Source organism: Atractosteus spatula, unplaced genomic scaffold (genome assembly GCF_055471065.1).
Source record: "Atractosteus spatula isolate fAtrSpa1 unplaced genomic scaffold, fAtrSpa1.hap1 Scaffold_65, whole genome shotgun sequence".
NCBI lineage: Eukaryota > Metazoa > Chordata > Actinopteri > Semionotiformes > Lepisosteidae > Atractosteus > Atractosteus spatula.
In genome coordinates, this window is record NW_028296896.1 from 27827 (window position 1) to 55713 (window position 27887).

Consider the following 27887-nt stretch of genomic DNA (forward strand, 5'->3'; position numbering starts at 1 on the left):
CCGCTGCGCGCCAGCCGGACGCCCGCGCGCCCGCCCAAGGCCGGCGTCGGGCATCGCTTCTCGGCCTTTTGGCTAAGATCAAGTGTAGTATCTGTTCTTATCAGTTTAATATCTGATACGTCCCCCATCGGGGGACCACATATTAAACGGATTTTTGGAACAGGGAGCTGGATCAGGAGCTTGCTCCGTCCTCTCCACGCATCGGCCCGGTATTGCAGCGCCTCCGGGAACGGTGCACTACCTTCTCTCAGCGGTGAAAAGACAGACGTAGCTAGCAAGCAAGCGAGGTGGACCGGAGCTCCTTCCTCTCCGGTCTCGTCTCTCGTCCATCTGTGCGTCTCTGTGTCTCTCTCTCTCCCCCTCCCCGTTCCCGTGCTCCCTCCGTGCACTTTCCCGCGCCTCGACTCTCTCGGCAAGCAGGCCGGCCCCCTTTTCGGCTCCCGTGCGTTTTCCCTCCAAAAAACTTAGTTTTTTCCTCCTTTTTCCAGGGAGGCAGGCGTGGCTTGTGTGTGTGTGTGTGTGTGTGTGTGTGTGTGTGTGTGTGTGTGTGTCCCCGTCCTTGCAGGCGGGCCCCTTTCGACAGCCGGCCGTTTTCCCTCCAAAAAACTTAGTATATACACCTTTTCTTTCTTTTTTTCGGCAGGCAGGCAGGTGTGTGTGTGTCCCCGTCCCTCCCGAGAGAGCGCTGCCCCTTGCCTCTGCCCGCAGGTGCCGACGGTCCGCTTTCGCTTGCAGCTCACTCGGCACGGCTGCTGCTGGTGGGAGGGGCCTAAGCTAAGGAGGCCGGCCGGCTGGCGCCCCCCGCGGCTGCGGTCGTTGTCGGGCCGTTGACAGGAGATCAAAGAGCAGGGCCCCCGCCCGGGACTGGCGGGCAGGCAGGCGAGCAAGCAGGCAGGCAAGAGAGGGGGAGAGCGGAGTCCGGGCGGCCGGCAGCCGCGTGCGGACCGGGCTCCAGAGGCGTCGGCCTGCGCCGCTGCGCGCCAGCCGGACGCCCGCGCGCCCGCCCAAGGCCGGCGTCGGGCATCGCTTCTCGGCCTTTTGGCTAAGATCAAGTGTAGTATCTGTTCTTATCAGTTTAATATCTGATACGTCCCCCATCGGGGGACCACATATTAAACGGATTTTTGGAACAGGGAGCTGGATCAGGAGCTTGCTCCGTCCTCTCCACGCATCGGCCCGGTATTGCAGCGCCTCCGGGAACGGTGCACTACCTTCTCTCAGCGGTGAAAAGACAGACGTAGCTAGCAAGCAAGCGAGGTGGACCGGAGCTCCTTCCTCTCCGGTCTCGTCTCTCGTCCATCTGTGCGTCTCTGTGTCTCTCTCTCTCCCCCTCCCCGTTCCCGTGCTCCCTCCGTGCACTTTCTTCCCGCGCCTCGACTCTCTCGGCAAGCAGGCCGGCCCCCTTTTCGGCTCCCGTGCGTTTTCCCTCCAAAAAACTTAGTTTTTTCCTCCTTTTTCCAGGGAGGCAGGCGTGGCTTGTGTGTGTGTGTGTGTGTGTGTGTGTGTGTGTGTGTGTGTGTGTCCCCGTCCTTGCAGGCGGGCCCCTTTCGACAGCCGGCCGTTTTCCCTCCAAAAAACTTAGTATATACACCTTTTCTTTCTTTTTTTCGGCAGGCAGGCAGGTGTGTGTGTGTCCCCGTCCCTCCCGAGAGAGCGCTGCCCCTTGCCTCTGCCCGCAGGTGCCGACGGTCCGCTTTCGCTTGCAGCTCACTCGGCACGGCTGCTGCTGGTGGGAGGGGCCTAAGCTAAGGAGGCCGGCCGGCTGGCGCCCCCCGCGGCTGCGGTCGTTGTCGGGCCGTTGACAGGAGATCAAAGAGCAGGGCCCCCGCCCGGGACTGGCGGGCAGGCAGGCGAGCAAGCAGGCAGGCAAGAGAGGGGGAGAGCGGAGTCCGGGCGGCCGGCAGCCGCGTGCGGACCGGGCTCCAGAGGCGTCGGCCTGCGCCGCTGCGCGCCAGCCGGACGCCCGCGCGCCCGCCCAAGGCCGGCGTCGGGCATCGCTTCTCGGCCTTTTGGCTAAGATCAAGTGTAGTATCTGTTCTTATCAGTTTAATATCTGATACGTCCCCCATCGGGGGACCACATATTAAACGGATTTTTGGAACAGGGAGCTGGATCAGGAGCTTGCTCCGTCCTCTCCACGCATCGGCCCGGTATTGCAGCGCCTCCGGGAACGGTGCACTACCTTCTCTCAGCGGTGAAAAGACAGACGTAGCTAGCAAGCAAGCGAGGTGGACCGGAGCTCCTTCCTCTCCGGTCTCGTCTCTCGTCCATCTGTGCGTCTCTGTGTCTCTCTCTCTCCCCCTCCCCGTTCCCGTGCTCCCTCCGTGCACTTTCCCGCGCCTCGACTCTCTCGGCAAGCAGGCCGGCCCCCTTTTCGGCTCCCGTGCGTTTTCCCTCCAAAAAACTTAGTTTTTTCCTCCTTTTTCCAGGGAGGCAGGCGTGGCTTGTGTGTGTGTGTGTGTGTGTGTGTGTGTGTGTGTGTGTGTGTGTCCCCGTCCTTGCAGGCGGGCCCCTTTCGACAGCCGGCCGTTTTCCCTCCAAAAAACTTAGTATATACACCTTTTCTTTCTTTTTTTCGGCAGGCAGGCAGGTGTGTGTGTGTCCCCGTCCCTCCCGAGAGAGCGCTGCCCCTTGCCTCTGCCCGCAGGTGCCGACGGTCCGCTTTCGCTTGCAGCTCACTCGGCACGGCTGCTGCTGGTGGGAGGGGCCTAAGCTAAGGAGGCCGGCCGGCTGGCGCCCCCCGCGGCTGCGGTCGTTGTCGGGCCGTTGACAGGAGATCAAAGAGCAGGGCCCCCGCCCGGGACTGGCGGGCAGGCAGGCGAGCAAGCAGGCAGGCAAGAGAGGGGGAGAGCGGAGTCCGGGCGGCCGGCAGCCGCGTGCGGACCGGGCTCCAGAGGCGTCGGCCTGCGCCGCTGCGCGCCAGCCGGACGCCCGCGCGCCCGCCCAAGGCCGGCGTCGGGCATCGCTTCTCGGCCTTTTGGCTAAGATCAAGTGTAGTATCTGTTCTTATCAGTTTAATATCTGATACGTCCCCCATCGGGGGACCACATATTAAACGGATTTTTGGAACAGGGAGCTGGATCAGGAGCTTGCTCCGTCCTCTCCACGCATCGGCCCGGTATTGCAGCGCCTCCGGGAACGGTGCACTACCTTCTCTCAGCGGTGAAAAGACAGACGTAGCTAGCAAGCAAGCGAGGTGGACCGGAGCTCCTTCCTCTCCGGTCTCGTCTCTCGTCCATCTGTGCGTCTCTGTGTCTCTCTCTCTCCCCCTCCCCGTTCCCGTGCTCCCTCCGTGCACTTTCCCGCGCCTCGACTCTCTCGGCAAGCAGGCCGGCCCCCTTTTCGGCTCCCGTGCGTTTTCCCTCCAAAAAACTTAGTTTTTTCCTCCTTTTTCCAGGGAGGCAGGCGTGGCTTGTGTGTGTGTGTGTGTGTGTGTGTGTGTGTGTGTGTGTGTGTCCCCGTCCTTGCAGGCGGGCCCCTTTCGACAGCCGGCCGTTTTCCCTCCAAAAAACTTAGTATATACACCTTTTCTTTCTTTTTTTCGGCAGGCAGGCAGGTGTGTGTGTGTCCCCGTCCCTCCCGAGAGAGCGCTGCCCCTTGCCTCTGCCCGCAGGTGCCGACGGTCCGCTTTCGCTTGCAGCTCACTCGGCACGGCTGCTGCTGGTGGGAGGGGCCTAAGCTAAGGAGGCCGGCCGGCTGGCGCCCCCCGCGGCTGCGGTCGTTGTCGGGCCGTTGACAGGAGATCAAAGAGCAGGGCCCCCGCCCGGGACTGGCGGGCAGGCAGGCGAGCAAGCAGGCAGGCAAGAGAGGGGGAGAGCGGAGTCCGGGCGGCCGGCAGCCGCGTGCGGACCGGGCTCCAGAGGCGTCGGCCTGCGCCGCTGCGCGCCAGCCGGACGCCCGCGCGCCCGCCCAAGGCCGGCGTCGGGCATCGCTTCTCGGCCTTTTGGCTAAGATCAAGTGTAGTATCTGTTCTTATCAGTTTAATATCTGATACGTCCCCCATCGGGGGACCACATATTAAACGGATTTTTGGAACAGGGAGCTGGATCAGGAGCTTGCTCCGTCCTCTCCACGCATCGGCCCGGTATTGCAGCGCCTCCGGGAACGGTGCACTACCTTCTCTCAGCGGTGAAAAGACAGACGTAGCTAGCAAGCAAGCGAGGTGGACCGGAGCTCCTTCCTCTCCGGTCTCGTCTCTCGTCCATCTGTGCGTCTCTGTGTCTCTCTCTCTCCCCCTCCCCGTTCCCGTGCTCCCTCCGTGCACTTTCCCGCGCCTCGACTCTCTCGGCAAGCAGGCCGGCCCCCTTTTCGGCTCCCGTGCGTTTTCCCTCCAAAAAACTTAGTTTTTTCCTCCTTTTTCCAGGGAGGCAGGCGTGGCTTGTGTGTGTGTGTGTGTGTGTGTGTGTGTGTGTGTGTGTGTGTGTGTGTCCCCGTCCTTGCAGGCGGGCCCCTTTCGACAGCCGGCCGTTTTCCCTCCAAAAAACTTAGTATATACACCTTTTCTTTCTTTTTTTCGGCAGGCAGGCAGGTGTGTGTGTGTCCCCGTCCCTCCCGAGAGAGCGCTGCCCCTTGCCTCTGCCCGCAGGTGCCGACGGTCCGCTTTCGCTTGCAGCTCACTCGGCACGGCTGCTGCTGGTGGGAGGGGCCTAAGCTAAGGAGGCCGGCCGGCTGGCGCCCCCCGCGGCTGCGGTCGTTGTCGGGCCGTTGACAGGAGATCAAAGAGCAGGGCCCCCGCCCGGGACTGGCGGGCAGGCAGGCGAGCAAGCAGGCAGGCAAGAGAGGGGGAGAGCGGAGTCCGGGCGGCCGGCAGCCGCGTGCGGACCGGGCTCCAGAGGCGTCGGCCTGCGCCGCTGCGCGCCAGCCGGACGCCCGCGCGCCCGCCCAAGGCCGGCGTCGGGCATCGCTTCTCGGCCTTTTGGCTAAGATCAAGTGTAGTATCTGTTCTTATCAGTTTAATATCTGATACGTCCCCCATCGGGGGACCACATATTAAACGGATTTTTGGAACAGGGAGCTGGATCAGGAGCTTGCTCCGTCCTCTCCACGCATCGGCCCGGTATTGCAGCGCCTCCGGGAACGGTGCACTACCTTCTCTCAGCGGTGAAAAGACAGACGTAGCTAGCAAGCAAGCGAGGTGGACCGGAGCTCCTTCCTCTCCGGTCTCGTCTCTCGTCCATCTGTGCGTCTCTGTGTCTCTCTCTCTCCCCCTCCCCGTTCCCGTGCTCCCTCCGTGCACTTTCCCGCGCCTCGACTCTCTCGGCAAGCAGGCCGGCCCCCTTTTCGGCTCCCGTGCGTTTTCCCTCCAAAAAACTTAGTTTTTTCCTCCTTTTTCCAGGGAGGCAGGCGTGGCTTGTGTGTGTGTGTGTGTGTGTGTGTGTGTGTGTGTGTGTGTGTGTGTGTGTGTGTCCCCGTCCTTGCAGGCGGGCCCCTTTCGACAGCCGGCCGTTTTCCCTCCAAAAAACTTAGTATATACACCTTTTCTTTCTTTTTTTCGGCAGGCAGGCAGGTGTGTGTGTGTCCCCGTCCCTCCCGAGAGAGCGCTGCCCCTTGCCTCTGCCCGCAGGTGCCGACGGTCCGCTTTCGCTTGCAGCTCACTCGGCACGGCTGCTGCTGGTGGGAGGGGCCTAAGCTAAGGAGGCCGGCCGGCTGGCGCCCCCCGCGGCTGCGGTCGTTGTCGGGCCGTTGACAGGAGATCAAAGAGCAGGGCCCCCGCCCGGGACTGGCGGGCAGGCAGGCGAGCAAGCAGGCAGGCAAGAGAGGGGGAGAGCGGAGTCCGGGCGGCCGGCAGCCGCGTGCGGACCGGGCTCCAGAGGCGTCGGCCTGCGCCGCTGCGCGCCAGCCGGACGCCCGCGCGCCCGCCCAAGGCCGGCGTCGGGCATCGCTTCTCGGCCTTTTGGCTAAGATCAAGTGTAGTATCTGTTCTTATCAGTTTAATATCTGATACGTCCCCCATCGGGGGACCACATATTAAACGGATTTTTGGAACAGGGAGCTGGATCAGGAGCTTGCTCCGTCCTCTCCACGCATCGGCCCGGTATTGCAGCGCCTCCGGGAACGGTGCACTACCTTCTCTCAGCGGTGAAAAGACAGACGTAGCTAGCAAGCAAGCGAGGTGGACCGGAGCTCCTTCCTCTCCGGTCTCGTCTCTCGTCCATCTGTGCGTCTCTGTGTCTCTCTCTCTCCCCCTCCCCGTTCCCGTGCTCCCTCCGTGCACTTTCCCGCGCCTCGACTCTCTCGGCAAGCAGGCCGGCCCCCTTTTCGGCTCCCGTGCGTTTTCCCTCCAAAAAACTTAGTTTTTTCCTCCTTTTTCCAGGGAGGCAGGCGTGGCTTGTGTGTGTGTGTGTGTGTGTGTGTGTGTGTGTGTGTGTGTGTGTGTGTGTGTCCCCGTCCTTGCAGGCGGGCCCCTTTCGACAGCCGGCCGTTTTCCCTCCAAAAAACTTAGTATATACACCTTTTCTTTCTTTTTTTCGGCAGGCAGGCAGGTGTGTGTGTGTCCCCGTCCCTCCCGAGAGAGCGCTGCCCCTTGCCTCTGCCCGCAGGTGCCGACGGTCCGCTTTCGCTTGCAGCTCACTCGGCACGGCTGCTGCTGGTGGGAGGGGCCTAAGCTAAGGAGGCCGGCCGGCTGGCGCCCCCCGCGGCTGCGGTCGTTGTCGGGCCGTTGACAGGAGATCAAAGAGCAGGGCCCCCGCCCGGGACTGGCGGGCAGGCAGGCGAGCAAGCAGGCAGGCAAGAGAGGGGGAGAGCGGAGTCCGGGCGGCCGGCAGCCGCGTGCGGACCGGGCTCCAGAGGCGTCGGCCTGCGCCGCTGCGCGCCAGCCGGACGCCCGCGCGCCCGCCCAAGGCCGGCGTCGGGCATCGCTTCTCGGCCTTTTGGCTAAGATCAAGTGTAGTATCTGTTCTTATCAGTTTAATATCTGATACGTCCCCCATCGGGGGACCACATATTAAACGGATTTTTGGAACAGGGAGCTGGATCAGGAGCTTGCTCCGTCCTCTCCACGCATCGGCCCGGTATTGCAGCGCCTCCGGGAACGGTGCACTACCTTCTCTCAGCGGTGAAAAGACAGACGTAGCTAGCAAGCAAGCGAGGTGGACCGGAGCTCCTTCCTCTCCGGTCTCGTCTCTCGTCCATCTGTGCGTCTCTGTGTCTCTCTCTCTCCCCCTCCCCGTTCCCGTGCTCCCTCCGTGCACTTTCCCGCGCCTCGACTCTCTCGGCAAGCAGGCCGGCCCCCTTTTCGGCTCCCGTGCGTTTTCCCTCCAAAAAACTTAGTTTTTTCCTCCTTTTTCCAGGGAGGCAGGCGTGGCTTGTGTGTGTGTGTGTGTGTGTGTGTGTGTGTGTGTGTGTGTGTGTGTGTGTCCCCGTCCTTGCAGGCGGGCCCCTTTCGACAGCCGGCCGTTTTCCCTCCAAAAAACTTAGTATATACACCTTTTCTTTCTTTTTTTCGGCAGGCAGGCAGGTGTGTGTGTGTCCCCGTCCCTCCCGAGAGAGCGCTGCCCCTTGCCTCTGCCCGCAGGTGCCGACGGTCCGCTTTCGCTTGCAGCTCACTCGGCACGGCTGCTGCTGGTGGGAGGGGCCTAAGCTAAGGAGGCCGGCCGGCTGGCGCCCCCCGCGGCTGCGGTCGTTGTCGGGCCGTTGACAGGAGATCAAAGAGCAGGGCCCCCGCCCGGGACTGGCGGGCAGGCAGGCGAGCAAGCAGGCAGGCAAGAGAGGGGGAGAGCGGAGTCCGGGCGGCCGGCAGCCGCGTGCGGACCGGGCTCCAGAGGCGTCGGCCTGCGCCGCTGCGCGCCAGCCGGACGCCCGCGCGCCCGCCCAAGGCCGGCGTCGGGCATCGCTTCTCGGCCTTTTGGCTAAGATCAAGTGTAGTATCTGTTCTTATCAGTTTAATATCTGATACGTCCCCCATCGGGGGACCACATATTAAACGGATTTTTGGAACAGGGAGCTGGATCAGGAGCTTGCTCCGTCCTCTCCACGCATCGGCCCGGTATTGCAGCGCCTCCGGGAACGGTGCACTACCTTCTCTCAGCGGTGAAAAGACAGACGTAGCTAGCAAGCAAGCGAGGTGGACCGGAGCTCCTTCCTCTCCGGTCTCGTCTCTCGTCCATCTGTGCGTCTCTGTGTCTCTCTCTCTCCCCCTCCCCGTTCCCGTGCTCCCTCCGTGCACTTTCCCGCGCCTCGACTCTCTCGGCAAGCAGGCCGGCCCCCTTTTCGGCTCCCGTGCGTTTTCCCTCCAAAAAACTTAGTTTTTTCCTCCTTTTTCCAGGGAGGCAGGCGTGGCTTGTGTGTGTGTGTGTGTGTGTGTGTGTGTGTGTGTGTGTGTGTGTGTGTGTGCCCCGTCCTTGCAGGCGGGCCCCTTTCGACAGCCGGCCGTTTTCCCTCCAAAAAACTTAGTATATACACCTTTTCTTTCTTTTTTTCGGCAGGCAGGCAGGTGTGTGTGTGTCCCCGTCCCTCCCGAGAGAGCGCTGCCCCTTGCCTCTGCCCGCAGGTGCCGACGGTCCGCTTTCGCTTGCAGCTCACTCGGCACGGCTGCTGCTGGTGGGAGGGGCCTAAGCTAAGGAGGCCGGCCGGCTGGCGCCCCCCGCGGCTGCGGTCGTTGTCGGGCCGTTGACAGGAGATCAAAGAGCAGGGCCCCCGCCCGGGACTGGCGGGCAGGCAGGCGAGCAAGCAGGCAGGCAAGAGAGGGGGAGAGCGGAGTCCGGGCGGCCGGCAGCCGCGTGCGGACCGGGCTCCAGAGGCGTCGGCCTGCGCCGCTGCGCGCCAGCCGGACGCCCGCGCGCCCGCCCAAGGCCGGCGTCGGGCATCGCTTCTCGGCCTTTTGGCTAAGATCAAGTGTAGTATCTGTTCTTATCAGTTTAATATCTGATACGTCCCCCATCGGGGGACCACATATTAAACGGATTTTTGGAACAGGGAGCTGGATCAGGAGCTTGCTCCGTCCTCTCCACGCATCGGCCCGGTATTGCAGCGCCTCCGGGAACGGTGCACTACCTTCTCTCAGCGGTGAAAAGACAGACGTAGCTAGCAAGCAAGCGAGGTGGACCGGAGCTCCTTCCTCTCCGGTCTCGTCTCTCGTCCATCTGTGCGTCTCTGTGTCTCTCTCTCTCCCCCTCCCCGTTCCCGTGCTCCCTCCGTGCACTTTCCCGCGCCTCGACTCTCTCGGCAAGCAGGCCGGCCCCCTTTTCGGCTCCCGTGCGTTTTCCCTCCAAAAAACTTAGTTTTTTCCTCCTTTTTCCAGGGAGGCAGGCGTGGCTTGTGTGTGTGTGTGTGTGTGTGTGTGTGTGTGTGTGTGTGTGTGTCCCCGTCCTTGCAGGCGGGCCCCTTTCGACAGCCGGCCGTTTTCCCTCCAAAAAACTTAGTATATACACCTTTTCTTTCTTTTTTTCGGCAGGCAGGCAGGTGTGTGTGTGTCCCCGTCCCTCCCGAGAGAGCGCTGCCCCTTGCCTCTGCCCGCAGGTGCCGACGGTCCGCTTTCGCTTGCAGCTCACTCGGCACGGCTGCTGCTGGTGGGAGGGGCCTAAGCTAAGGAGGCCGGCCGGCTGGCGCCCCCCGCGGCTGCGGTCGTTGTCGGGCCGTTGACAGGAGATCAAAGAGCAGGGCCCCCGCCCGGGACTGGCGGGCAGGCAGGCGAGCAAGCAGGCAGGCAAGAGAGGGGGAGAGCGGAGTCCGGGCGGCCGGCAGCCGCGTGCGGACCGGGCTCCAGAGGCGTCGGCCTGCGCCGCTGCGCGCCAGCCGGACGCCCGCGCGCCCGCCCAAGGCCGGCGTCGGGCATCGCTTCTCGGCCTTTTGGCTAAGATCAAGTGTAGTATCTGTTCTTATCAGTTTAATATCTGATACGTCCCCCATCGGGGGACCACATATTAAACGGATTTTTGGAACAGGGAGCTGGATCAGGAGCTTGCTCCGTCCTCTCCACGCATCGGCCCGGTATTGCAGCGCCTCCGGGAACGGTGCACTACCTTCTCTCAGCGGTGAAAAGACAGACGTAGCTAGCAAGCAAGCGAGGTGGACCGGAGCTCCTTCCTCTCCGGTCTCGTCTCTCGTCCATCTGTGCGTCTCTGTGTCTCTCTCTCTCCCCCTCCCCGTTCCCGTGCTCCCTCCGTGCACTTTCCCGCGCCTCGACTCTCTCGGCAAGCAGGCCGGCCCCCTTTTCGGCTCCCGTGCGTTTTCCCTCCAAAAAACTTAGTTTTTTCCTCCTTTTTCCAGGGAGGCAGGCGTGGCTTGTGTGTGTGTGTGTGTGTGTGTGTGTGTGTGTGTGTGTGTGTGTGTGTGTCCCCGTCCTTGCAGGCGGGCCCCTTTCGACAGCCGGCCGTTTTCCCTCCAAAAAACTTAGTATATACACCTTTTCTTTCTTTTTTTCGGCAGGCAGGCAGGTGTGTGTGTGTCCCCGTCCCTCCCGAGAGAGCGCTGCCCCTTGCCTCTGCCCGCAGGTGCCGACGGTCCGCTTTCGCTTGCAGCTCACTCGGCACGGCTGCTGCTGGTGGGAGGGGCCTAAGCTAAGGAGGCCGGCCGGCTGGCGCCCCCCGCGGCTGCGGTCGTTGTCGGGCCGTTGACAGGAGATCAAAGAGCAGGGCCCCCGCCCGGGACTGGCGGGCAGGCAGGCGAGCAAGCAGGCAGGCAAGAGAGGGGGAGAGCGGAGTCCGGGCGGCCGGCAGCCGCGTGCGGACCGGGCTCCAGAGGCGTCGGCCTGCGCCGCTGCGCGCCAGCCGGACGCCCGCGCGCCCGCCCAAGGCCGGCGTCGGGCATCGCTTCTCGGCCTTTTGGCTAAGATCAAGTGTAGTATCTGTTCTTATCAGTTTAATATCTGATACGTCCCCCATCGGGGGACCACATATTAAACGGATTTTTGGAACAGGGAGCTGGATCAGGAGCTTGCTCCGTCCTCTCCACGCATCGGCCCGGTATTGCAGCGCCTCCGGGAACGGTGCACTACCTTCTCTCAGCGGTGAAAAGACAGACGTAGCTAGCAAGCAAGCGAGGTGGACCGGAGCTCCTTCCTCTCCGGTCTCGTCTCTCGTCCATCTGTGCGTCTCTGTGTCTCTCTCTCTCCCCCTCCCCGTTCCCGTGCTCCCTCCGTGCACTTTCCCGCGCCTCGACTCTCTCGGCAAGCAGGCCGGCCCCCTTTTCGGCTCCCGTGCGTTTTCCCTCCAAAAAACTTAGTTTTTTCCTCCTTTTTCCAGGGAGGCAGGCGTGGCTTGTGTGTGTGTGTGTGTGTGTGTGTGTGTGTGTGTGTGTGTGTGTCCCCGTCCTTGCAGGCGGGCCCCTTTCGACAGCCGGCCGTTTTCCCTCCAAAAAACTTAGTATATACACCTTTTCTTTCTTTTTTTCGGCAGGCAGGCAGGTGTGTGTGTGTCCCCGTCCCTCCCGAGAGAGCGCTGCCCCTTGCCTCTGCCCGCAGGTGCCGACGGTCCGCTTTCGCTTGCAGCTCACTCGGCACGGCTGCTGCTGGTGGGAGGGGCCTAAGCTAAGGAGGCCGGCCGGCTGGCGCCCCCCGCGGCTGCGGTCGTTGTCGGGCCGTTGACAGGAGATCAAAGAGCAGGGCCCCCGCCCGGGACTGGCGGGCAGGCAGGCGAGCAAGCAGGCAGGCAAGAGAGGGGGAGAGCGGAGTCCGGGCGGCCGGCAGCCGCGTGCGGACCGGGCTCCAGAGGCGTCGGCCTGCGCCGCTGCGCGCCAGCCGGACGCCCGCGCGCCCGCCCAAGGCCGGCGTCGGGCATCGCTTCTCGGCCTTTTGGCTCTTCTCGGCCTTTTGGCCAAGGTCGGAGGTCGAGGGAGGGACGAGATCGGAGGACAACACCTTTCTACTGAGGACGCCGTTGGATTGTTTCATTTGGACCCCGGACTGTTTTCTTGGATTTGCGTTTGGATTTTGGACTTTTGGATTTGCGTTTCACTTGGGACTTTTGGTGCGTGGGCTGCTTGGCAGCCGAAAGGCTGCTTTTCGTCATGGCTGCGGATCCCGGGGAGGCGACGAAGGACGGGCTGAACCCCAGCGTACGATGGACCATCCGCTTTCATTGGAAGGCGGAGACGGAGCCTCCGGGACGTGAGCTTTTTGAAGACGAAGTGCTGTTCGGGATACTGGGATGTAAGGCGAGCGATCTTTTATGTCTGCAGGGGAACCGGGCACAGAAATTTATGGATGCCACCTTCAACAGTGCTAAACTGCACAAGGAGGCGGCGGAGAGATGTGCACGAGCGAAGGCGGACGGGAAACTGCGTGAGTATGAGTGCGGGGGCCTGCAAGGCGACAATAAAAGGTGGGTGGTCGTCCACATGTTCGAGCCTTTTTTGACTGACCAGGATGTGACGACCTTTTTGCGTCGGTACGTGGAGGTGCTTCAGGGCCCATATGTCATCAGTGACACCCGTACTGTCTGGACTGGGAAGCGCCGCTATCAGGTCGAGCTACGGCAGGATCTAAGGTCGCCGGACGGCTTCGCCCACCCACCGGGCAACTTTTTCATCGGGCCAGGTAGGGGGTATTTGTATTATTGGAACCAGCCGGATTTTTGCAGGAAGTGTCGTGGCTTTGGACATCGCGAAGGGTCGTGCACTGTCGGAGAGTGTGGGAAGTGCCACCGCACTGGCCACTCCACACGGGCATGCCCAGTAAAGGAGTGCTCCCTGTGTGGGAACACGGGGCATTTGTTCCGGCAGTGCAGCCAGAGGGGCAAGGACCTGGAGAAGGAGATCCGAGACTGGGTACAGCGGCCAGAGGAGACCGACGGGGAGGAGGAAGACCGACCGGAGGGCGGCAAGGCCCACAGGAAAGGGGGTAAGCACCGGGAGGAAAGGCAGGAGGAGGATGGAGGGCAGGAAGGAGGACAAGGAGAACTCGCAGGAGAAGAAGAGGCACGACCGGGAACTTCACGGGAGGTGAGGAACCCTAGCTGGGCAGATGTGGTGAGGGGGACGCGCCCCCTAGTGGCGGCAGAAACATCTGCAGCGTCGGGGCCGGTGGGAGAGGAGGGGGGGGCACCAGCTCTTACCCCCCTAGGAAAGAAACTGCAGAAACGGTCCCGAGCTGGGAGGCGGCAGAAGGAGACCCAGGAGAAGAAGAAGAGGACGGATGAAGGAGGAGACGACGGAGAACACCGGGAGGAGGTGACAGGCCCGGAACAGATGGTGGAAGAGACGCCCCAGTCAGCCTCGAGTGACTCCGAGTCTGATGACACCGCGGACTCTCTGCCTCCCGGACAGGGGTCCGGTCCGGCAATCTGCCACACCTTCTCGGTGGCGCAGGCTGCGACAGACGAGGGCAGCCCGATAGTGGACTGCCAGGCCGGCATGCTTACCCCCGAACAGGGTTTTCAATGCAGCCCCCTGGGGGGGGTCGCCTTTATGGAGACCTCGGACAGTGACACCTCTGCGAGTACAGCAGGGGCGGCGAGCTCACCCGAGCCCGGCCAGGGAGAGGAGATGGAGAGTGACAGCCCCCCCTTAGAGCCACCATGACCCTCGTGGTGGCAACAGCCAATGTGAGGGGTTTGAGGCAAAAGGACAAGCGGACGGCGGTGTTTTCATACCTGTCTCAGAAGAATCTGGATCTGTGTTTCCTCCAAGAAGTACATCTCAAGGACCTCGACGACGTGAGGGCCCTCCAGAAGGCGTGGAGGAGGGGTCCTTCGTGGTGGAGCGTCGGAGGGGTGAACTCTGCCGGTGTGGGTATCCTGTGTGGCTCGCCAAGCTTCACCGTCCAGATGGTCAGCTCAGTGATCCCCGGACGTCTGCTGGTGGTGGATGGCACCTGGAAGGGGACGAAGATCAGACTAATCGGTGTGTACGCCCCAGCAGACAGACGCCAGCAGGGCTCCTTTTTGAGAGATCTGGAGCCCTTGCTATACACCAACAGGGAGCTGATCATGGGCGGCGACTTCAATGTCGACTTAGGAGACTCGCACGGCGAGGGAGTTCACCTGCTGAGGTCCTTGATCACAGATTTCAGATTGCGAGACGGGTTTGATAACGTTGCACACCACACCTGGGACAACGGACGGGGGATTTTCAGACGCCTCGATTATATCCTCTCCACTGTAAAGTGGAAAGTCCTAAGCAGGCAGGTGACCCCCACCTGGTTTTCAGACCATCAGTTGCTGGCAGTCTCCTTTGGTGTCGAGGACCCCGGCTTCCAGGCCGGATACTGGAAGCTGAACAAGCAAGTCCTACTTGAGGCGAGATACCAAAGGAAGATGGAGGCAGTGCTTCGAGACCTTGAGAAGAGGAGAGCACTCTTCAGCTCCGCGGTGCACTGGTGGGAATCTTGTAAACTCATCATCGCAACGGTTACCAAAAGATACTGCTGGATCCGGCGAAGACTGGAGGAACGCCAGTGCACCCAACTCCAGCAGGAGCTTGAGGCACTGTATGGCCAGCTGAACCAGGGGGGCGCCTTCGATGGCGAACGAGTTGCGTACGTCAGAGGCCTGCTTAAGGACAAGTGGCTGCAGCGGGCACAGGACTTCCTTTTCAGGTTGCAGGGAATCTGGAGGGAAGGAGAAGAACGCTGCTCGGCCCAGTTCTTCAGCGCCGTGAGAAGACAGCAAGAGCGCAGTCTTTTCGACACCATCCGGCGCGAAGACGGGACTGCAGCCACGGATATACCCGGGATGTTGAGGTGCGCCACAGGATTCTACGAAGCCTTGTTTTCAGAGAAGGAGATCGACTCGAGCACTAAGGACAGGCTCTTGGAGGGTGTGGAGACGGCGGTAGAAGACCCATCCGCACTGGTCGGTCCAGTGTCGGGGGCAGAGGTCCGAACGGCAATGCTGGGTTTGAAGAAAGGCACTGTCCCTGGCGTTGACGGCCTGCCGACCGAGTTTTACCGCACCTTCTGGAGTCAGCTGGAGCCTTTCCTAGTGCAGGTTTTCAATGAGGTCCTGAACGGCGGTGGGTTGGGCCTCTCGATGAAGACCGGAGTCGTCTCCTTGATTTTCAAGAGTGGAGACAAGGCGGACCTGGGCAACTGGAGGCCGATCCAGCTCCTGTGCACGGACTATAAGATCTTGGCCAGGGTGCTGGGCGGCCGCCTGAGAACCGTAATGCCGGAGCTGGTCAAGGCTGACCAGACATGTGGCGTGGCAGGAAGAAAGATCAGCTGGACGCTGCAGCTGATCCGAGACGTCATCTCCTGGGTGGAGGACAGGGGCCTGCCGCTCATGCTGGTGAGCTTGGACCAGGCGAAGGCTTTTGACCGGGTCCATCATGGGATCCTGTGGGCGCTGTTGCGGAAGAAGGGTCTGCCTGACAGTTTTGTTAGGTGGATCAGGACTCTGTACGACGGCGCAATATCCCGGGTATGTATTAACGGCGCAGTGGGGAGGAGCATCCCCGTAAGGTGTGGTGTGCGACAGGGCTGTCCTCTCTCCCCCCTGTTGTACGTCATTTACATCGAGCTCCTGCTGGACCAGTTAAGGACGGATCCCGGAGTGGAAGGAATCCGAGTGCCAGGTGGAGGAGGGCAGGAAGCCAAGATCGCCGCTTATGCGGACGACATCACGCTCTTCCTGGGCTCTGAAAGCGGCCTGGGGAGGGCGTTGGACATCGTAGAGGACTTCTCTAGAGGCACCGGCGCCCGACTGAACCACGCCAAAAGCCTGGTTAAACTGTTCGGGACCTGGCCATGTGAACCACGGACGTTTGGAGGGCTGACGAGGACGACCGGCCCAGTGAAAGTCTTGGGGGTCCTCTTCCACAACGTGGACCCCGCGGGCTTGAACTGGGAGGCCAGGTTCCGAAGGATCAATCAACAGCTGGGCCTTTGGCAGAAGCGGTCTTTGACCTGGATAGGGAAGGCGCTGGTGCTGAAGGTAGAGATCCTGCCCCTGCTGCTCCACCTGGCAGTGGTATACCCCCTACCTGCAGGACGACGGAAGGAACTGGTGAGGACCATTTTTGGGTTTGTTTGGGGGCACTCATACGAGCGCATTAGAAGAACGGACATGTGTAGGCCCGTCGCGGACGGCGGCAGAGGGATTCCAGACTTCCCGGTGAAGTTGGACTGTGTGTTCGTCGCCGGCCTGTGCGTTATCCTGCACGAGAACCCGCCCCACCTGTGTAGCCGGTTTGTGAGCCTCTGGCTCTCGACGAGCATGCGACACCTGACCGTCTGGAGCAACACGACCCCGAAGGCGGAGCGGCTCCCACTGCACTACCGGCACGCAGTGCAGTGGCTGCGGGCACACCCGGAGGTCAAAGGAGGAACGACTGCGCTGAGCCACAGGCTCATGTACAAGACCCTTTTGACGTCGGAAAGGCCAGCGATCCTGGGTGTGCCCAGGGAAATCTGGCAGCAGGCCCAACCAAAGGGCCTGGACAACAAGTTGAAGGACTTGAACTGGCTCTGCGTGTGGGGTCGGTTGGCGGTCAGGTCCGTCATGCATGCGCATGGACTATCACGGCAGAGTCAGTGCCCAAGACACGGCTGCACAGGTGAAGAGACCGTGAACCACGTGTTTTGGGAGTGCGGGTTCGTGCAGGGGGTGTGGAGGACCAGCAGACACCTATACGCACAGGTAGGTCTGGATTCCCCATTGTCACTGCGGATGGTGCTGCGAGGAGTGCCCGGTTCCCGTCCCTGGACCGCCAGCTTCTTACTGTGGCTCCTGATCAGTCTCACAAAGCTGTACGTGTGGGAAGCACGGACTGAGCTGGTCAGGAACGGCGTGGAGGTGACCATCGCAGGCATCCTGAGGAGAGTGAAAGCGGATGTGGTCCGAAGAATCCGATGGGATATAATGCGCTGGGGTTTCGCAGCCGCAAAGGAGCGCTGGAAGGACTTGATCACGTGGTGTTAAAGGTGGTGGGTAGATTAAACTTTTAAGCTCTGTTTTTGTACTGTTTTTCTAATAAATATAAAAAAAAAAATCTGTTCTTATCAGTTTAATATCTGATACGTCCCCCATCGGGGGACCACATATTAAACGGATTTTTGGAACAGGGAGCTGGATCAGGAGCTTGCTCCGTCCTCTCCACGCATCGGCCCGGTATTGCAGCGCCTCCGGGAACGGTGCACTACCTTCTCTCAGCGGTGAAAAGACAGACGTAGCTAGCAAGCAAGCGAGGTGGACCGGAGCTCCTTCCTCTCCGGTCTCGTCTCTCGTCCATCTGTGTGTCTCTGTGTCTCTCTCTCTCCCCCTCCCCGTTCCCGTGCTCCCTCCGTGCACTTTCCCGCGCCTCGACTCTCTCGGCAAGCAGGCCGGCCCCCTTTTCGGCTCCCGTGCGTTTTCCCTCCAAAAAACTTAGTTTTTTCCTCCTTTTTCCAGGGAGGCAGGCGTGGCTTGTGTGTGTGTGTGTGTGTGTGTGTGTGTGTGTGTGTGTGTGTGTGTGTGTGTCCCCGTCCTTGCAGGCGGGCCCCTTTCGACAGCCGGCCGTTTTCCCTCCAAAAAACTTAGTATATACACCTTTTCTTTCTTTTTTTCGGCAGGCAGGCAGGTGTGTGTGTGTCCCCGTCCCTCCCGAGAGAGCGCTGCCCCTTGCCTCTGCCCGCAGGTGCCGACGGTCCGCTTTCGCTTGCAGCTCACTCGGCACGGCTGCTGCTGGTGGGAGGGGCCTAAGCTAAGGAGGCCGGCCGGCTGGCGCCCCCCGCGGCTGCGGTCGTTGTCGGGCCGTTGACAGGAGATCAAAGAGCAGGGCCCCCGCCCGGGACTGGCGGGCAGGCAGGCGAGCAAGCAGGCAGGCAAGAGAGGGGGAGAGCGGAGTCCGGGCGGCCGGCAGCCGCGTGCGGACCGGGCTCCAGAGGCGTCGGCCTGCGCCGCTGCGCGCCAGCCGGACGCCCGCGCGCCCGCCCAAGGCCGGCGTCGGGCATCGCTTCTCGGCCTTTTGGCTAAGATCAAGTGTAGTATCTGTTCTTATCAGTTTAATATCTGATACGTCCCCCATCGGGGGACCACATATTAAACGGATTTTTGGAACAGGGAGCTGGATCAGGAGCTTGCTCCGTCCTCTCCACGCATCGGCCCGGTATTGCAGCGCCTCCGGGAACGGTGCACTACCTTCTCTCAGCGGTGAAAAGACAGACGTAGCTAGCAAGCAAGCGAGGTGGACCGGAGCTCCTTCCTCTCCGGTCTCGTCTCTCGTCCATCTGTGTGTCTCTGTGTCTCTCTCTCTCCCCCTCCCCGTTCCCGTGCTCCCTCCGTGCACTTTCCCGCGCCTCGACTCTCTCGGCAAGCAGGCCGGCCCCCTTTTCGGCTCCCGTGCGTTTTCCCTCCAAAAAACTTAGTTTTTTCCTCCTTTTTCCAGGGAGGCAGGCGTGGCTTGTGTGTGTGTGTGTGTGTGTGTGTGTGTGTGTGTGTGTGTGTGTGTGTGTGTCCCCGTCCTTGCAGGCGGGCCCCTTTCGACAGCCGGCCGTTTTCCCTCCAAAAAACTTAGTATATACACCTTTTCTTTCTTTTTTTCGGCAGGCAGGCAGGTGTGTGTGTGTCCCCGTCCCTCCCGAGAGAGCGCTGCCCCTTGCCTCTGCCCGCAGGTGCCGACGGTCCGCTTTCGCTTGCAGCTCACTCGGCACGGCTGCTGCTGGTGGGAGGGGCCTAAGCTAAGGAGGCCGGCCGGCTGGCGCCCCCCGCGGCTGCGGTCGTTGTCGGGCCGTTGACAGGAGATCAAAGAGCAGGGCCCCCGCCCGGGACTGGCGGGCAGGCAGGCGAGCAAGCAGGCAGGCAAGAGAGGGGGAGAGCGGAGTCCGGGCGGCCGGCAGCCGCGTGCGGACCGGGCTCCAGAGGCGTCGGCCTGCGCCGCTGCGCGCCAGCCGGACGCCCGCGCGCCCGCCCAAGGCCGGCGTCGGGCATCGCTTCTCGGCCTTTTGGCTAAGATCAAGTGTAGTATCTGTTCTTATCAGTTTAATATCTGATACGTCCCCCATCGGGGGACCACATATTAAACGGATTTTTGGAACAGGGAGCTGGATCAGGAGCTTGCTCCGTCCTCTCCACGCATCGGCCCGGTATTGCAGCGCCTCCGGGAACGGTGCACTACCTTCTCTCAGCGGTGAAAAGACAGACGTAGCTAGCAAGCAAGCGAGGTGGACCGGAGCTCCTTCCTCTCCGGTCTCGTCTCTCGTCCATCTGTGTGTCTCTGTGTCTCTCTCTCTCCCCCTCCCCGTTCCCGTGCTCCCTCCGTGCACTTTCCCGCGCCTCGACTCTCTCGGCAAGCAGGCCGGCCCCCTTTTCGGCTCCCGTGCGTTTTCCCTCCAAAAAACTTAGTTTTTTCCTCCTTTTTCCAGGGAGGCAGGCGTGGCTTGTGTGTGTGTGTGTGTGTGTGTGTGTGTGTGTGTGTGTGTGTGTGTGTGTGTGTCCCCGTCCTTGCAGGCGGGCCCCTTTCGACAGCCGGCCGTTTTCCCTCCAAAAAACTTAGTATATACACCTTTTCTTTCTTTTTTTCGGCAGGCAGGCAGGTGTGTGTGTGTCCCCGTCCCTCCCGAGAGAGCGCTGCCCCTTGCCTCTGCCCGCAGGTGCCGACGGTCCGCTTTCGCTTGCAGCTCACTCGGCACGGCTGCTGCTGGTGGGAGGGGCCTAAGCTAAGGAGGCCGGCCGGCTGGCGCCCCCCGCGGCTGCGGTCGTTGTCGGGCCGTTGACAGGAGATCAAAGAGCAGGGCCCCCGCCCGGGACTGGCGGGCAGGCAGGCGAGCAAGCAGGCAGGCAAGAGAGGGGGAGAGCGGAGTCCGGGCGGCCGGCAGCCGCGTGCGGACCGGGCTCCAGAGGCGTCGGCCTGCGCCGCTGCGCGCCAGCCGGACGCCCGCGCGCCCGCCCAAGGCCGGCGTCGGGCATCGCTTCTCGGCCTTTTGGCTAAGATCAAGTGTAGTATCTGTTCTTATCAGTTTAATATCTGATACGTCCCCCATCGGGGGACCACATATTAAACGGATTTTTGGAACAGGGAGCTGGATCAGGAGCTTGCTCCGTCCTCTCCACGCATCGGCCCGGTATTGCAGCGCCTCCGGGAACGGTGCACTACCTTCTCTCAGCGGTGAAAAGACAGACGTAGCTAGCAAGCAAGCGAGGTGGACCGGAGCTCCTTCCTCTCCGGTCTCGTCTCTCGTCCATCTGTGTGTCTCTGTGTCTCTCTCTCTCCCCCTCCCCGTTCCCGTGCTCCCTCCGTGCACTTTCCCGCGCCTCGACTCTCTCGGCAAGCAGGCCGGCCCCCTTTTCGGCTCCCGTGCGTTTTCCCTCCAAAAAACTTAGTTTTTTCCTCCTTTTTCCAGGGAGGCAGGCGTGGCTTGTGTGTGTGTGTGTGTGTGTGTGTGTGTGTGTGTGTGTGTGTGTGTGTGTGTCCCCGTCCTTGCAGGCGGGCCCCTTTCGACAGCCGGCCGTTTTCCCTCCAAAAAACTTAGTATATACACCTTTTCTTTCTTTTTTTCGGCAGGCAGGCAGGTGTGTGTGTGTCCCCGTCCCTCCCGAGAGAGCGCTGCCCCTTGCCTCTGCCCGCAGGTGCCGACGGTCCGCTTTCGCTTGCAGCTCACTCGGCACGGCTGCTGCTGGTGGGAGGGGCCTAAGCTAAGGAGGCCGGCCGGCTGGCGCCCCCCGCGGCTGCGGTCGTTGTCGGGCCGTTGACAGGAGATCAAAGAGCAGGGCCCCCGCCCGGGACTGGCGGGCAGGCAGGCGAGCAAGCAGGCAGGCAAGAGAGGGGGAGAGCGGAGTCCGGGCGGCCGGCAGCCGCGTGCGGACCGGGCTCCAGAGGCGTCGGCCTGCGCCGCTGCGCGCCAGCCGGACGCCCGCGCGCCCGCCCAAGGCCGGCGTCGGGCATCGCTTCTCGGCCTTTTGGCTAAGATCAAGTGTAGTATCTGTTCTTATCAGTTTAATATCTGATACGTCCCCCATCGGGGGACCACATATTAAACGGATTTTTGGAACAGGGAGCTGGATCAGGAGCTTGCTCCGTCCTCTCCACGCATCGGCCCGGTATTGCAGCGCCTCCGGGAACGGTGCACTACCTTCTCTCAGCGGTGAAAAGACAGACGTAGCTAGCAAGCAAGCGAGGTGGACCGGAGCTCCTTCCTCTCCGGTCTCGTCTCTCGTCCATCTGTGTGTCTCTGTGTCTCTCTCTCTCCCCCTCCCCGTTCCCGTGCTCCCTCCGTGCACTTTCCCGCGCCTCGACTCTCTCGGCAAGCAGGCCGGCCCCCTTTTCGGCTCCCGTGCGTTTTCCCTCCAAAAAACTTAGTTTTTTCCTCCTTTTTCCAGGGAGGCAGGCGTGGCTTGTGTGTGTGTGTGTGTGTGTGTGTGTGTGTGTGTGTGTGTGTGTGTGTGTGTCCCCGTCCTTGCAGGCGGGCCCCTTTCGACAGCCGGCCGTTTTCCCTCCAAAAAACTTAGTATATACACCTTTTCTTTCTTTTTTTCGGCAGGCAGGCAGGTGTGTGTGTGTCCCCGTCCCTCCCGAGAGAGCGCTGCCCCTTGCCTCTGCCCGCAGGTGCCGACGGTCCGCTTTCGCTTGCAGCTCACTCGGCACGGCTGCTGCTGGTGGGAGGGGCCTAAGCTAAGGAGGCCGGCCGGCTGGCGCCCCCCGCGGCTGCGGTCGTTGTCGGGCCGTTGACAGGAGATCAAAGAGCAGGGCCCCCGCCCGGGACTGGCGGGCAGGCAGGCGAGCAAGCAGGCAGGCAAGAGAGGGGGAGAGCGGAGTCCGGGCGGCCGGCAGCCGCGTGCGGACCGGGCTCCAGAGGCGTCGGCCTGCGCCGCTGCGCGCCAGCCGGACGCCCGCGCGCCCGCCCAAGGCCGGCGTCGGGCATCGCTTCTCGGCCTTTTGGCTAAGATCAAGTGTAGTATCTGTTCTTATCAGTTTAATATCTGATACGTCCCCCATCGGGGGACCACATATTAAACGGATTTTTGGAACAGGGAGCTGGATCAGGAGCTTGCTCCGTCCTCTCCACGCATCGGCCCGGTATTGCAGCGCCTCCGGGAACGGTGCACTACCTTCTCTCAGCGGTGAAAAGACAGACGTAGCTAGCAAGCAAGCGAGGTGGACCGGAGCTCCTTCCTCTCCGGTCTCGTCTCTCGTCCATCTGTGTGTCTCTGTGTCTCTCTCTCTCCCCCTCCCCGTTCCCGTGCTCCCTCCGTGCACTTTCCCGCGCCTCGACTCTCTCGGCAAGCAGGCCGGCCCCCTTTTCGGCTCCCGTGCGTTTTCCCTCCAAAAAACTTAGTTTTTTCCTCCTTTTTCCAGGGAGGCAGGCGTGGCTGTGTGTGTGTGTGTGTGTGTGTGTGTGTGTGTGTGTGTGTGTGTGTGTGTGTGTCCCCGTCCTTGCAGGCGGGCCCCTTTCGACAGCCGGCCGTTTTCCCTCCAAAAAACTTAGTATATACACCTTTTCTTTCTTTTTTTCGGCAGGCAGGCAGGTGTGTGTGTGTCCCCGTCCCTCCCGAGAGAGCGCTGCCCCTTGCCTCTGCCCGCAGGTGCCGACGGTCCGCTTTCGCTTGCAGCTCACTCGGCACGGCTGCTGCTGGTGGGAGGGGCCTAAGCTAAGGAGGCCGGCCGGCTGGCGCCCCCCGCGGCTGCGGTCGTTGTCGGGCCGTTGACAGGAGATCAAAGAGCAGGGCCCCCGCCCGGGACTGGCGGGCAGGCAGGCGAGCAAGCAGGCAGGCAAGAGAGGGGGAGAGCGGAGTCCGGGCGGCCGGCAGCCGCGTGCGGACCGGGCTCCAGAGGCGTCGGCCTGCGCCGCTGCGCGCCAGCCGGACGCCCGCGCGCCCGCCCAAGGCCGGCGTCGGGCATCGCTTCTCGGCCTTTTGGCTAAGATCAAGTGTAGTATCTGTTCTTATCAGTTTAATATCTGATACGTCCCCCATCGGGGGACCACATATTAAACGGATTTTTGGAACAGGGAGCTGGATCAGGAGCTTGCTCCGTCCTCTCCACGCATCGGCCCGGTATTGCAGCGCCTCCGGGAACGGTGCACTACCTTCTCTCAGCGGTGAAAAGACAGACGTAGCTAGCAAGCAAGCGAGGTGGACCGGAGCTCCTTCCTCTCCGGTCTCGTCTCTCGTCCATCTGTGTGTCTCTGTGTCTCTCTCTCTCCCCCTCCCCGTTCCCGTGCTCCCTCCGTGCACTTTCCCGCGCCTCGACTCTCTCGGCAAGCAGGCCGGCCCCCTTTTCGGCTCCCGTGCGTTTTCCCTCCAAAAAACTTAGTTTTTTCCTCCTTTTTCCAGGGAGGCAGGCGTGGCTTGTGTGTGTGTGTGTGTGTGTGTGTGTGTGTGTGTGTGTGTGTGTGTGTGTCCCCGTCCTTGCAGGCGGGCCCCTTTCGACAGCCGGCCGTTTTCCCTCCAAAAAACTTAGTATATACACCTTTTCTTTCTTTTTTTCGGCAGGCAGGCAGGTGTGTGTGTGTCCCCGTCCCTCCCGAGAGAGCGCTGCCCCTTGCCTCTGCCCGCAGGTGCCGACGGTCCGCTTTCGCTTGCAGCTCACTCGGCACGGCTGCTGCTGGTGGGAGGGGCCTAAGCTAAGGAGGCCGGCCGGCTGGCGCCCCCCGCGGCTGCGGTCGTTGTCGGGCCGTTGACAGGAGATCAAAGAGCAGGGCCCCCGCCCGGGACTGGCGGGCAGGCAGGCGAGCAAGCAGGCAGGCAAGAGAGGGGGAGAGCGGAGTCCGGGCGGCCGGCAGCCGCGTGCGGACCGGGCTCCAGAGGCGTCGGCCTGCGCCGCTGCGCGCCAGCCGGACGCCCGCGCGCCCGCCCAAGGCCGGCGTCGGGCATCGCTTCTCGGCCTTTTGGCTAAGATCAAGTGTAGTATCTGTTCTTATCAGTTTAATATCTGATACGTCCCCCATCGGGGGACCACATATTAAACGGATTTTTGGAACAGGGAGCTGGATCAGGAGCTTGCTCCGTCCTCTCCACGCATCGGCCCGGTATTGCAGCGCCTCCGGGAACGGTGCACTACCTTCTCTCAGCGGTGAAAAGACAGACGTAGCTAGCAAGCAAGCGAGGTGGACCGGAGCTCCTTCCTCTCCGGTCTCGTCTCTCGTCCATCTGTGTGTCTCTGTGTCTCTCTCTCTCCCCCTCCCCGTTCCCGTGCTCCCTCCGTGCACTTTCCCGCGCCTCGACTCTCTCGGCAAGCAGGCCGGCCCCCTTTTCGGCTCCCGTGCGTTTTCCCTCCAAAAAACTTAGTTTTTTCCTCCTTTTTCCAGGGAGGCAGGCGTGGCTTGTGTGTGTGTGTGTGTGTGTGTGTGTGTGTGTGTGTGTGTGTGTGTGTGTGTGTCCCCGTCCTTGCAGGCGGGCCCCTTTCGACAGCCGGCCGTTTTCCCTCCAAAAAACTTAGTATATACACCTTTTCTTTCTTTTTTTCGGCAGGCAGGCAGGTGTGTGTGTGTCCCCGTCCCTCCCGAGAGAGCGCTGCCCCTTGCCTCTGCCCGCAGGTGCCGACGGTCCGCTTTCGCTTGCAGCTCACTCGGCACGGCTGCTGCTGGTGGGAGGGGCCTAAGCTAAGGAGGCCGGCCGGCTGGCGCCCCCCGCGGCTGCGGTCGTTGTCGGGCCGTTGACAGGAGATCAAAGAGCAGGGCCCCCGCCCGGGACTGGCGGGCAGGCAGGCGAGCAAGCAGGCAGGCAAGAGAGGGGGAGAGCGGAGTCCGGGCGGCCGGCAGCCGCGTGCGGACCGGGCTCCAGAGGCGTCGGCCTGCGCCGCTGCGCGCCAGCCGGACGCCCGCGCGCCCGCCCAAGGCCGGCGTCGGGCATCGCTTCTCGGCCTTTTGGCTAAGATCAAGTGTAGTATCTGTTCTTATCAGTTTAATATCTGATACGTCCCCCATCGGGGGACCACATATTAAACGGATTTTTGGAACAGGGAGCTGGATCAGGAGCTTGCTCCGTCCTCTCCACGCATCGGCCCGGTATTGCAGCGCCTCCGGGAACGGTGCACTACCTTCTCTCAGCGGTGAAAAGACAGACGTAGCTAGCAAGCAAGCGAGGTGGACCGGAGCTCCTTCCTCTCCGGTCTCGTCTCTCGTCCATCTGTGTGTCTCTGTGTCTCTCTCTCTCCCCCTCCCCGTTCCCGTGCTCCCTCCGTGCACTTTCCCGCGCCTCGACTCTCTCGGCAAGCAGGCCGGCCCCCTTTTCGGCTCCCGTGCGTTTTCCCTCCAAAAAACTTAGTTTTTTCCTCCTTTTTCCAGGGAGGCAGGCGTGGCTTGTGTGTGTGTGTGTGTGTGTGTGTGTGTGTGTGTGTGTGTGTGTGTGTGTGTCCCCGTCCTTGCAGGCGGGCCCCTTTCGACAGCCGGCCGTTTTCCCTCCAAAAAACTTAGTATATACACCTTTTCTTTCTTTTTTTCGGCAGGCAGGCAGGTGTGTGTGTGTCCCCGTCCCTCCCGAGAGAGCGCTGCCCCTTGCCTCTGCCCGCAGGTGCCGACGGTCCGCTTTCGCTTGCAGCTCACTCGGCACGGCTGCTGCTGGTGGGAGGGGCCTAAGCTAAGGAGGCCGGCCGGCTGGCGCCCCCCGCGGCTGCGGTCGTTGTCGGGCCGTTGACAGGAGATCAAAGAGCAGGGCCCCCGCCCGGGACTGGCGGGCAGGCAGGCGAGCAAGCAGGCAGGCAAGAGAGGGGGAGAGCGGAGTCCGGGCGGCCGGCAGCCGCGTGCGGACCGGGCTCCAGAGGCGTCGGCCTGCGCCGCTGCGCGCCAGCCGGACGCCCGCGCGCCCGCCCAAGGCCGGCGTCGGGCATCGCTTCTCGGCCTTTTGGCTAAGATCAAGTGTAGTATCTGTTCTTATCAGTTTAATATCTGATACGTCCCCCATCGGGGGACCACATATTAAACGGATTTTTGGAACAGGGAGCTGGATCAGGAGCTTGCTCCGTCCTCTCCACGCATCGGCCCGGTATTGCAGCGCCTCCGGGAACGGTGCACTACCTTCTCTCAGCGGTGAAAAGACAGACGTAGCTAGCAAGCAAGCGAGGTGGACCGGAGCTCCTTCCTCTCCGGTCTCGTCTCTCGTCCATCTGTGTGTCTCTGTGTCTCTCTCTCTCCCCCTCCCCGTTCCCGTGCTCCCTCCGTGCACTTTCCCGCGCCTCGACTCTCTCGGCAAGCAGGCCGGCCCCCTTTTCGGCTCCCGTGCGTTTTCCCTCCAAAAAACTTAGTTTTTTCCTCCTTTTTCCAGGGAGGCAGGCGTGGCTTGTGTGTGTGTGTGTGTGTGTGTGTGTGTGTGTGTGTGTGTGTGTGTGTGTGTCCCCGTCCTTGCAGGCGGGCCCCTTTCGACAGCCGGCCGTTTTCCCTCCAAAAAACTTAGTATATACACCTTTTCTTTCTTTTTTTCGGCAGGCAGGCAGGTGTGTGTGTGTCCCCGTCCCTCCCGAGAGAGCGCTGCCCCTTGCCTCTGCCCGCAGGTGCCGACGGTCCGCTTTCGCTTGCAGCTCACTCGGCACGGCTGCTGCTGGTGGGAGGGGCCTAAGCTAAGGAGGCCGGCCGGCTGGCGCCCCCCGCGGCTGCGGTCGTTGTCGGGCCGTTGACAGGAGATCAAAGAGCAGGGCCCCCGCCCGGGACTGGCGGGCAGGCAGGCGAGCAAGCAGGCAGGCAAGAGAGGGGGAGAGCGGAGTCCGGGCGGCCGGCAGCCGCGTGCGGACCGGGCTCCAGAGGCGTCGGCCTGCGCCGCTGCGCGCCAGCCGGACGCCCGCGCGCCCGCCCAAGGCCGGCGTCGGGCATCGCTTCTCGGCCTTTTGGCTAAGATCAAGTGTAGTATCTGTTCTTATCAGTTTAATATCTGATACGTCCCCCATCGGGGGACCACATATTAAACGGATTTTTGGAACAGGGAGCTGGATCAGGAGCTTGCTCCGTCCTCTCCACGCATCGGCCCGGTATTGCAGCGCCTCCGGGAACGGTGCACTACCTTCTCTCAGCGGTGAAAAGACAGACGTAGCTAGCAAGCAAGCGAGGTGGACCGGAGCTCCTTCCTCTCCGGTCTCGTCTCTCGTCCATCTGTGTGTCTCTGTGTCTCTCTCTCTCCCCCTCCCCGTTCCCGTGCTCCCTCCGTGCACTTTCCCGCGCCTCGACTCTCTCGGCAAGCAGGCCGGCCCCCTTTTCGGCTCCCGTGCGTTTTCCCTCCAAAAAACTTAGTTTTTTCCTCCTTTTTCCAGGGAGGCAGGCGTGGCTTGTGTGTGTGTGTGTGTGTGTGTGTGTGTGTGTGTGTGTGTGTGTGTGTGTGTCCCCGTCCTTGCAGGCGGGCCCCTTTCGACAGCCGGCCGTTTTCCCTCCAAAAAACTTAGTATATACACCTTTTCTTTCTTTTTTTCGGCAGGCAGGCAGGTGTGTGTGTGTCCCCGTCCCTCCCGAGAGAGCGCTGCCCCTTGCCTCTGCCCGCAGGTGCCGACGGTCCGCTTTCGCTTGCAGCTCACTCGGCACGGCTGCTGCTGGTGGGAGGGGCCTAAGCTAAGGAGGCCGGCCGGCTGGCGCCCCCCGCGGCTGCGGTCGTTGTCGGGCCGTTGACAGGAGATCAAAGAGCAGGGCCCCCGCCCGGGACTGGCGGGCAGGCAGGCGAGCAAGCAGGCAGGCAAGAGAGGGGGAGAGCGGAGTCCGGGCGGCCGGCAGCCGCGTGCGGACCGGGCTCCAGAGGCGTCGGCCTGCGCCGCTGCGCGCCAGCCGGACGCCCGCGCGCCCGCCCAAGGCCGGCGTCGGGCATCGCTTCTCGGCCTTTTGGCCAAGGTCGGAGGTCGAGGGAGGGACGAGATCGGAGGACAACACCTTTCTACTGAGGACGCCGTTGGATTGTTTCATTTGGACCCCGGACTGTTTTCTTGGATTTGCGTTTGGATTTTGGACTTTTGGATTTGCGTTTCACTTGGGACTTTTGGTGCGTGGGCTGCTTGGCAGCCGAAAGGCTGCTTTTCGTCATGGCTGCGGATCCCGGGGAGGCGACGAAGGACGGGCTGAACCCCAGCGTACGATGGACCATCCGCTTTCATTGGAAGGCGGAGACGGAGCCTCCGGGACGTGAGCTTTT

At 62.1% G+C, this 27887-nt stretch overlaps 23 non-coding genes across 23 annotated transcripts; all 23 read left to right on the plus strand.

Moving 5' to 3' along the window:
• Positions 1-52: 52 nt before the first annotated feature.
• On the plus strand, positions 53-243 carry LOC148805844 (U2 spliceosomal RNA). Its single transcript, XR_016089927.1, has one exon. It is a non-coding gene; the product is annotated as a U2 spliceosomal RNA (small nuclear RNA).
• Positions 244-1022: 779 nt separating this feature from the next.
• On the plus strand, positions 1023-1213 carry LOC148805845 (U2 spliceosomal RNA). Its single transcript, XR_016089928.1, has one exon. It is a non-coding gene; the product is annotated as a U2 spliceosomal RNA (small nuclear RNA).
• Positions 1214-1993: 780 nt separating this feature from the next.
• On the plus strand, positions 1994-2184 carry LOC148805846 (U2 spliceosomal RNA). The gene has a single exon (XR_016089930.1). It is a non-coding gene; the product is annotated as a U2 spliceosomal RNA (small nuclear RNA).
• A 777-nt stretch (positions 2185-2961) lies between these two features.
• Positions 2962-3152, plus strand: LOC148805847 (U2 spliceosomal RNA). Its single transcript, XR_016089931.1, has one exon. It is a non-coding gene; the product is annotated as a U2 spliceosomal RNA (small nuclear RNA).
• Positions 3153-3927: 775 nt separating this feature from the next.
• Positions 3928-4118, plus strand: LOC148805848 (U2 spliceosomal RNA). The gene has a single exon (XR_016089932.1). It is a non-coding gene; the product is annotated as a U2 spliceosomal RNA (small nuclear RNA).
• A 781-nt stretch (positions 4119-4899) lies between these two features.
• Positions 4900-5090, plus strand: LOC148805849 (U2 spliceosomal RNA). The gene has a single exon (XR_016089933.1). It is a non-coding gene; the product is annotated as a U2 spliceosomal RNA (small nuclear RNA).
• A 787-nt stretch (positions 5091-5877) lies between these two features.
• LOC148805850 (U2 spliceosomal RNA) lies at positions 5878-6068 on the plus strand. The gene has a single exon (XR_016089934.1). It is a non-coding gene; the product is annotated as a U2 spliceosomal RNA (small nuclear RNA).
• A 785-nt stretch (positions 6069-6853) lies between these two features.
• Positions 6854-7044, plus strand: LOC148805851 (U2 spliceosomal RNA). Its single transcript, XR_016089935.1, has one exon. It is a non-coding gene; the product is annotated as a U2 spliceosomal RNA (small nuclear RNA).
• A 783-nt stretch (positions 7045-7827) lies between these two features.
• LOC148805852 (U2 spliceosomal RNA) lies at positions 7828-8018 on the plus strand. Its single transcript, XR_016089936.1, has one exon. It is a non-coding gene; the product is annotated as a U2 spliceosomal RNA (small nuclear RNA).
• A 784-nt stretch (positions 8019-8802) lies between these two features.
• On the plus strand, positions 8803-8993 carry LOC148805853 (U2 spliceosomal RNA). The gene has a single exon (XR_016089937.1). It is a non-coding gene; the product is annotated as a U2 spliceosomal RNA (small nuclear RNA).
• Positions 8994-9770: 777 nt separating this feature from the next.
• LOC148805854 (U2 spliceosomal RNA) lies at positions 9771-9961 on the plus strand. The gene has a single exon (XR_016089938.1). It is a non-coding gene; the product is annotated as a U2 spliceosomal RNA (small nuclear RNA).
• A 783-nt stretch (positions 9962-10744) lies between these two features.
• On the plus strand, positions 10745-10935 carry LOC148805855 (U2 spliceosomal RNA). Its single transcript, XR_016089939.1, has one exon. It is a non-coding gene; the product is annotated as a U2 spliceosomal RNA (small nuclear RNA).
• A 5897-nt stretch (positions 10936-16832) lies between these two features.
• LOC148805856 (U2 spliceosomal RNA) lies at positions 16833-17016 on the plus strand. The gene has a single exon (XR_016089915.1). It is a non-coding gene; the product is annotated as a U2 spliceosomal RNA (small nuclear RNA).
• Positions 17017-17801: 785 nt separating this feature from the next.
• Positions 17802-17992, plus strand: LOC148805857 (U2 spliceosomal RNA). Its single transcript, XR_016089941.1, has one exon. It is a non-coding gene; the product is annotated as a U2 spliceosomal RNA (small nuclear RNA).
• Positions 17993-18777: 785 nt separating this feature from the next.
• LOC148805858 (U2 spliceosomal RNA) lies at positions 18778-18968 on the plus strand. Its single transcript, XR_016089942.1, has one exon. It is a non-coding gene; the product is annotated as a U2 spliceosomal RNA (small nuclear RNA).
• A 787-nt stretch (positions 18969-19755) lies between these two features.
• LOC148805859 (U2 spliceosomal RNA) lies at positions 19756-19946 on the plus strand. Its single transcript, XR_016089943.1, has one exon. It is a non-coding gene; the product is annotated as a U2 spliceosomal RNA (small nuclear RNA).
• Positions 19947-20731: 785 nt separating this feature from the next.
• LOC148805860 (U2 spliceosomal RNA) lies at positions 20732-20922 on the plus strand. Its single transcript, XR_016089944.1, has one exon. It is a non-coding gene; the product is annotated as a U2 spliceosomal RNA (small nuclear RNA).
• Positions 20923-21707: 785 nt separating this feature from the next.
• LOC148805861 (U2 spliceosomal RNA) lies at positions 21708-21898 on the plus strand. Its single transcript, XR_016089945.1, has one exon. It is a non-coding gene; the product is annotated as a U2 spliceosomal RNA (small nuclear RNA).
• A 786-nt stretch (positions 21899-22684) lies between these two features.
• Positions 22685-22875, plus strand: LOC148805862 (U2 spliceosomal RNA). Its single transcript, XR_016089946.1, has one exon. It is a non-coding gene; the product is annotated as a U2 spliceosomal RNA (small nuclear RNA).
• A 783-nt stretch (positions 22876-23658) lies between these two features.
• LOC148805863 (U2 spliceosomal RNA) lies at positions 23659-23849 on the plus strand. The gene has a single exon (XR_016089947.1). It is a non-coding gene; the product is annotated as a U2 spliceosomal RNA (small nuclear RNA).
• Positions 23850-24636: 787 nt separating this feature from the next.
• LOC148805864 (U2 spliceosomal RNA) lies at positions 24637-24827 on the plus strand. The gene has a single exon (XR_016089948.1). It is a non-coding gene; the product is annotated as a U2 spliceosomal RNA (small nuclear RNA).
• Positions 24828-25612: 785 nt separating this feature from the next.
• Positions 25613-25803, plus strand: LOC148805865 (U2 spliceosomal RNA). The gene has a single exon (XR_016089949.1). It is a non-coding gene; the product is annotated as a U2 spliceosomal RNA (small nuclear RNA).
• Positions 25804-26588: 785 nt separating this feature from the next.
• Positions 26589-26779, plus strand: LOC148805866 (U2 spliceosomal RNA). Its single transcript, XR_016089950.1, has one exon. It is a non-coding gene; the product is annotated as a U2 spliceosomal RNA (small nuclear RNA).
• The last annotated feature ends 1108 nt before the right edge of the window (positions 26780-27887 follow it).